Raw genomic sequence first — 6,880 nt, forward strand, 5'->3', positions numbered from 1 at the left:
TATGATAACCTACTATTTATATTTTAATTTTACAGGTTTAATGTTGAACTCTAAAGTGGCAGCTTTGGACCTGAACATACAAACAATACTCTGTATCCGTAAGTTAAACAAGAAATATTATACTAGCAAACCATTAAGGCTGAAACTTATCGGTCCAGTAAAAATTGTTGATGTGGCACCAGTACGAAACAATTCTGATTTTGGTATCCCATCCCCACAGTGTACCATCTTCTGACGCTACTTCCAGCAGGACAAGGCGCCATGTCATAAAGCTGGAATAATCTCAGACTGGTTTCTCAAACATGACAATGAGTTCACTGAACTTTAATGGCCTGCAGTCACCAGATCAACCCAATAGGGAACCTTTGTGATGTGGTGGAATAAGAGATTGGCTTCTTGGATGTGCAGCCAACATATCTTCAGTAACTGTGTGATGCCATCATGTCAATATGGACCAAACTTTCTGAGGATTGTTTCTAGTACCTTGTTGAATTGATGCCATGAAGGATTAGGCCAGGGGTTTCAAACTCATTTTGACTGTGGGGCCACATTCAACCCGTCTCATCTCAAGTGGGCCGGACCAGTAACAAAATAGAAAGATGAACTATGCTCAACTTGTTATCTGCAGCTTTGTTTAGTTGAGTTTTTTTTTCTTTTCTCAGTTGGAAAAAATGCCTTAACCAACAAAGTAGCCTAATCACTTATTATTATTATTACACATTCATTCCCAGAGGCCAAACGATTTCAAGTAAAATGCATTTTATTAAGAAAAAAAAATAGTTTATTCAGTTTCATACTGAATATTTTACATCTGTTATCAAAGCAATCCCAATAGTAAACTCAAGAGGGGGCTATGGAAAAATAGATTAAACACCCTGTCTAAAATATAAATATGCAAATCAATGAAAAATTTAACTAAATTTAACTGCATCTTACCCAGATGTGGCACGCACTTGCAAAGATATGCTGTTTATTTGTGGATCTCTTATCATGTTGGTCTAGTTTTTCCTGTGCTCCCCTTTGTGTAGAATTGCACATTTTGGTTATTTCTTTAAAAAAAATCATAACTCAACACAGGAATGGGCCAGAAACGTACTTTTTTTGTCACCATCCTTATACGTTTTTCTTTCCACAACTGGGCCAGATTCAACCAGCTGGCGGGCCGAACAAGGCCTGCGTTCCGTATGTTTGACAACCCTGGATTAGGCAGTTCTGAAGGCAAAATGGGATCCAACCTGGTACTAGCAAGGTGCACCTACTAAAGTGGCAGGTGTGTGTAATTTTGAAGTAAACTGAGGCTGCCTTTAAGAGTGATGCTAACATGATGTTAATTAAGGCCAAGCTATTTTATGGTTACATGTGATTAAAAACCTTATTTTTTTCTAATTGATAATTAGAGATTGTCTTTCTTTTACCAGTGCTTGTCCTAAATAACGCAACATGACAAAATAAACAGTCAAAAGTCAAAGCTGACTATTTACTGAAGAGAAAAAATTCTTACTTCCTTTTATTATTATCCTATTTTGTGGAATCCAGTTGAAAATAACCGAGATGGGATTATTATGTGATAAAGCAGCTTCCCACTTTATGACAACAAGCAGAGTTGGAAGCTGAGTTTATTTGACATGGTAGTTTAAAATTCTGTCAGATCTCCAATGCAATTAGTTTCTGTACCAGTTTTCTTCCTGCTCACTGACATAAGCTATTTGCTGATCCTCATTGTAAATACTAATTAAATGAAGCAGCTTGACGTAGTTTTTCATGCTCATTATGTTTCCAGTCAGAACAAGGGCCAGGTGGTTCAAAAGACTGGTGGATAATACGCTTTGGAGCTGTTAAGGCGACTTTTGCAAAAGCAGATCAGTCATGTAGTCAATGGCAGTTTCGCTTCACCACTTCAGTTTTCTCCCTCCCTACCAATTGAACGAATTGATCAGCTTATTCAATTAACTAAACAATATTTGATTAAATTAAAACAAAAGCCTGGGAGGTTCAGTATATACCGAGGGGAGATGACTACAATAATGTGTATTTTACAGAACCTACACACATCTGCATTAATGTACAAGCACATTTGAGCCAATGCATTGAAACTGACTGCAGGTGCATGCCTGATTCCTTTTGTCTATTTGTCCCTTGTATGTTCGCATGTGTGTGTGCTTTTATAAGTGGTAACTAGGCAGAGATAAAGCGTTCTGCTGATCCACAAGAGAATTGAAACTGTTGAGCTGTTGAATACACAAAAGGAGGAGGTCCTGTAAAGTTCACAGAAACCCCTTTTGACTGACTGAGTCATTGCATGAATATAAATTTGGTTGAGTTTCTTTTTTATGTTTAAATAAATAAATAAATGTATCCAGTTATAATGATTCAATTTTGTGGAGCATGTTATGATGTTGTAATAGTTTTTCATATTTTTAATGCTATTGTAGATTCAAAAAGCTACAAAATAATGCACATTCGAGCATGGTCTGTGGCTTGAGTGAGGTCATTTTCTCACATATACGTTCTTGATAAATATGTGTATTGGTACAGGAAAATGGTATTAAACAACTTTTCCATGAATGCATCAGTCATCATCTTGGCTCCCGGAATGCAGATCTGTTTACCCCCTTTTTTTGCTACACCCAACATTTTCACCAACTTCTCATTTTCTGCACACTGAAAAAATATATTTTGGAGACTACTTTAAAAACTTGATTAAAAGTTTTTGAAGTGTTGGTTGCCATATTTGCACAAAGAAAAAAAAAAACAAGGAGATTCCTTACATCATATGATACTTCTGACCCCTTTGTGACTTTAACAATGTAAGCACAGGATTCTCAAAATTGATCATAAAAGCTTTTGAATTATCTTGAGTTTTTTGAAGATTATTCAAGGTGAATAGAATCAACAGAAAATGAGCAGGTAAATGATTTTGTTATATTTAAAATGTATCTTTTAATGTAGTTCTGGGTTTTTTGCAAGTATGCCAATGTAGTTTGGTTTCCTACAATCAATTTAAAATGTATCTTGTACAACCTCTGCTTACTTTTAAATTACATAGAGTACAAACATACAAAGAGGAGAAGATTTAGTTGACATTTAGTCTACTAAAGCAACACTCAAAGGTCAGCTCAAGCACAAACAAGACTGTTTTTCAAAATGTCCATGTGATGGAAACTCCTTTTAAGAGGTCAAATGGCATGGACACATTTGCTTCAAAGTCGCTGTGCGTTAGAGATGGTCAATGAAAAGACTATATCACGTGGTGTACAACTTTATTTTCAGTTGCAAATTGCTTAAAAGTTTGTCAAGTGCCATATAAGGTCAAATGGAAAATAATTTTCTGCTTTTACTGGAAAAAATGTTGATAAAATACAGTCTGCTTAATAAATCCTTACAAACTTTTGTTGAGGTGAAGGTATTTTTCTGATGGAGAAGGACCAGCATCATCTCTGAATGGTATTTACAAACTCATCCAAGCCTGACTGTTCCATGGGTGATAAACATGTCTCAAGATGTTAGAGTAAAGGAGAAAAACACCATCACATAGAATGTCTCTCAGGAGTACTGACACATTTTCCTTGTGTCGCATGTCAGAGTCCATGTAGAGAATATGTTGTGTTGTAAACTCATGATGATCTGTTCACTGTACCCTGTCAACGGCCTTGCATAGAAATGCAGTGTGTTTGGATATACTGAGAAAGCTGCTTGCAAATAGATCTAAGAGCCTAATGAGATTGACCAGCCTCTAAAACTGGATGCAACAAAATCTGATTGAATATCTATGGATTGCACCACAGAGAGATACATCTATTGTGATTCAATCCTACAATCCACTGGATGCAAAGGATCCTGCTGCCATTGTCACGATCCAAGACACCACAGGAGCTTCCAGTATACAAACAGCTCAAGACTGCTGGCGTAACATCGGGGAGAAATTCTGGGTAGGACTTTTTTACACAGCTATTTCTACTATTATTTAAAAACACTTTCAAAGATTAGATATCTACATCATTGTTTGAGATGGTGCTTAATAGTGATTTTTATGTTGAAGCAGAACATTTGGCTTTGCTTATATGTTAATACTGCAGTCAATGTACACAGAATGCAAATTCTGTTGCTGCATCCTGATTAAATGTTTCATTTCATTTTCTTATAATGTAAAAAAAATAGAAGTTTCTGTCACTGTCAATGTTCAGTTCTAATCCCCCAGGAGCTTCTTGTTATAAAAAAAACAAAACCAATTGGCTTAACTGAATAAAGGAACTGCTCACTTCACTGCCCTGAGGTTGGTTCATCTATCTACCCTTGTATTGCAGAGCTATAATAGTAATGATGATAATAATGCCAGCCAGTTTATGGCTTCTTAGTTTCTTTTGAGCCTTATTTGTTCTTATGACTCTAAAATATTGCTCTACTTTATGCTTTAGTCACAACTGCCCTTATGGGTGGATAATATCTGTCTGTGGGCCAAAAATGGGAAAATCTGTACAGAGCTTGCAGGTGGCCCCACATAAATATCAAGGTTGTAGACCGCTCGGTTAGCCAATAGAACAATCATTTACATGCACATTTTTGTCTACAGGCATGCGGTGGTCGGCAGGTCGCTGTGAACACCTAACCAACACATAAGGTGAGATACAGACTTGTCAGGGATTTTTCCTTTTTTCAATCTCGGTGTTCTGTACAGGTAGCCCATTAGTGCTATTCAAGTGCAAAGTGCGTCATCCTTGCATGCTCATTGCTTGCAACCTGAATGTTAGAAATTGAAAAATTACCAATATATCGTCATAGCATAGTTTGTGTGGGCATCCTATATGCATCTTATGTATCATCTTCACACCTCATGTGTTAAGTATTTACGTGCAGTCAGTAAGAAGCCAGTGTCCGCACCTTACCAGCGATTGGAGCATCACTCATTCGTCATAAGTGCTTGTAACTTACATCGTCCTTACAAATACTTCATGATACTCTTAACACACGCATGACAACGGTTCATTCTATTTTCATGATATCCCTTTAGGTGGACATATGAAGCTCAAGGGAACAGCAAGACTCCTGCGCTCTTCTTAAAATGTAGACCCTTCTGTCTACAACCCTTTGAGCATAGACAACACAAAAATCTGCAGTACCTGTATGGGTCGACCACTGTATGTGTCCAAGTATCCTTGTAGCTGCCCTTCTTCTTCAACTTCCTCCATTCTCCTCAGCCTCTAGGTCTTTCTTTCTGTCCAACATGATAAATTAAGCCTAAATAAACTTGTTCATCTTTCAATTAGAGCCAGTGTTCAAGAGGTGCCAGCCATCATGAAGCTATCTGGCAAACTCGGAGCTATAGTAATTAGAGGAAAAACAGAAAAATGGAATGAGATAGAGCTTTTGTAAAAGGGGAGTGATGAAATGATGTTTAGGATAGGACAGAGCAGGAAATAAACTAGAAATGAATGCATAAACACGCAGTCGCTCTGTACAGTACGTGTAGGAATGAAACATCTTAGCTAAGGAAGCAGATCCCACATTTCCTATATCTGTCTTGCGCCTCCTTCTGAAAAGTACTCCAGTCTCTAGGTGACAACTCAGAGCCTTGCTCCCCTCCTCATCATCTAACATTCTCTTAAACACAACATTGCCTTTACTGATTACACAATTTCTTTTGTTTTGTTGTCTCTCAATGTTTTGAGTCTGATTACTGTTTTCCTGAGACGCCTAGAAATATAATTAGATTCTCGTGGCACATAGATGTGTGTGTTGCTCTCAGATAACAATGTCAAAATCTTCAGCAGTTTACATGAGTGGCCACAAACCCTTCAGTTAGACGTCCGATGGGCCTCAAATTAATTCTGCGGCTTTACAACCAGCCCTGACAGACAGCCGCAGAGACCCAGTGGAAGTGACAACAAAACCAAGGAGTCCTGCAACAGATGGCCCCTTCAGAGCCCTGACGTCAAAATCACTGAGTCACTCGGGGGATTACGCTGAGCCTAACTGAAGCTGTTTGAATTGTCCACTCATTTCCTCTGTAGTACACTACAAAGGGAGTCAAAATATTTTTGTGCTTTTAAAAGTTCCAGATAAAGCTTTTCAATGGAAGTAGTGTTTATAAATTACAGACATCTGCTGTTCAAAAACACATGTTTAGTCATCCTTACATCAGTAGTGATAATCAAGAGACAATTGTCATCAGTGGGGGAGGTAGTCTAGCAGTCGCACATGAACTTTGGCAAAGAATTTGAGTTGCATCAACCAATCAGGGAGTCAGCTTTTGCAGCGTCACATTTTGATAATGATCAGTGGGTGCAGTCCAAAACCAATATGAAGGAGAGTCTGATCATCGCCCTCCTGAACTTAATATATTTTTTATTTGCATCAAGACAAGAGCATAAAAATACTCTTATTGTATTCTTTTTTCCTCCTTGTGTGAGGAAAAAATGCGAGACAGGAAGTTGTCAAACTGGGTCACAGAGAGACGAAAGTACCGCTGAAAGCATCTGTCGTACAGACTCCCGTCGTTGATGGTGAATCTCATCGTACTGGAAGAATCTATGAATTATTTCATGAACACATTTTTCACAAATGTCTTAGCGAATTTAATATATATCAAAAATGAGGCAGCTGAGGCGAATTTGATGTGCAAATCGCATTCCTTGTAAACGCCGCATGAAAATATTACACATGATTTACAACGGTCTGTCTGCAGTGTGTCTCCATTGCCTTGACACAAGAAAATATAACTTTTATTAATCAACCAAAATATTTACACTGACTCCTTCATGTCTGCGTCTGACGTCCGTTTCTCCACAATGCAAGCTTTACGCAGGAATTCTATTTCATCTGTTGATGCGTAAAAAAGCCGGAGACACAGGAAACAGGTCCAAGTTTTAAAATAAAAACTTCC

The 6,880-nt window shown here is 37.8% G+C and overlaps 1 long non-coding RNA gene across 1 annotated transcript; it reads left to right on the top strand.

Moving 5' to 3' along the window:
- Positions 1–3,483: 3,483 nt before the first annotated feature.
- On the top strand, positions 3,484–6,635 carry LOC118599876. The gene is made up of 3 exons (XR_004949416.1): positions 3,484–3,929; positions 4,571–4,618; positions 5,009–6,635. It is a non-coding gene; the product is annotated as an uncharacterized LOC118599876 (long non-coding RNA).
- Positions 6,636–6,880: the final 245 nt, after the last annotated feature.

The sequence above is a fragment of the Oryzias melastigma genome, linkage group LG16, assembly GCF_002922805.2.
Source record: "Oryzias melastigma strain HK-1 linkage group LG16, ASM292280v2, whole genome shotgun sequence".
Taxonomy (NCBI): Eukaryota; Metazoa; Chordata; class Actinopteri; order Beloniformes; family Adrianichthyidae; genus Oryzias; species Oryzias melastigma.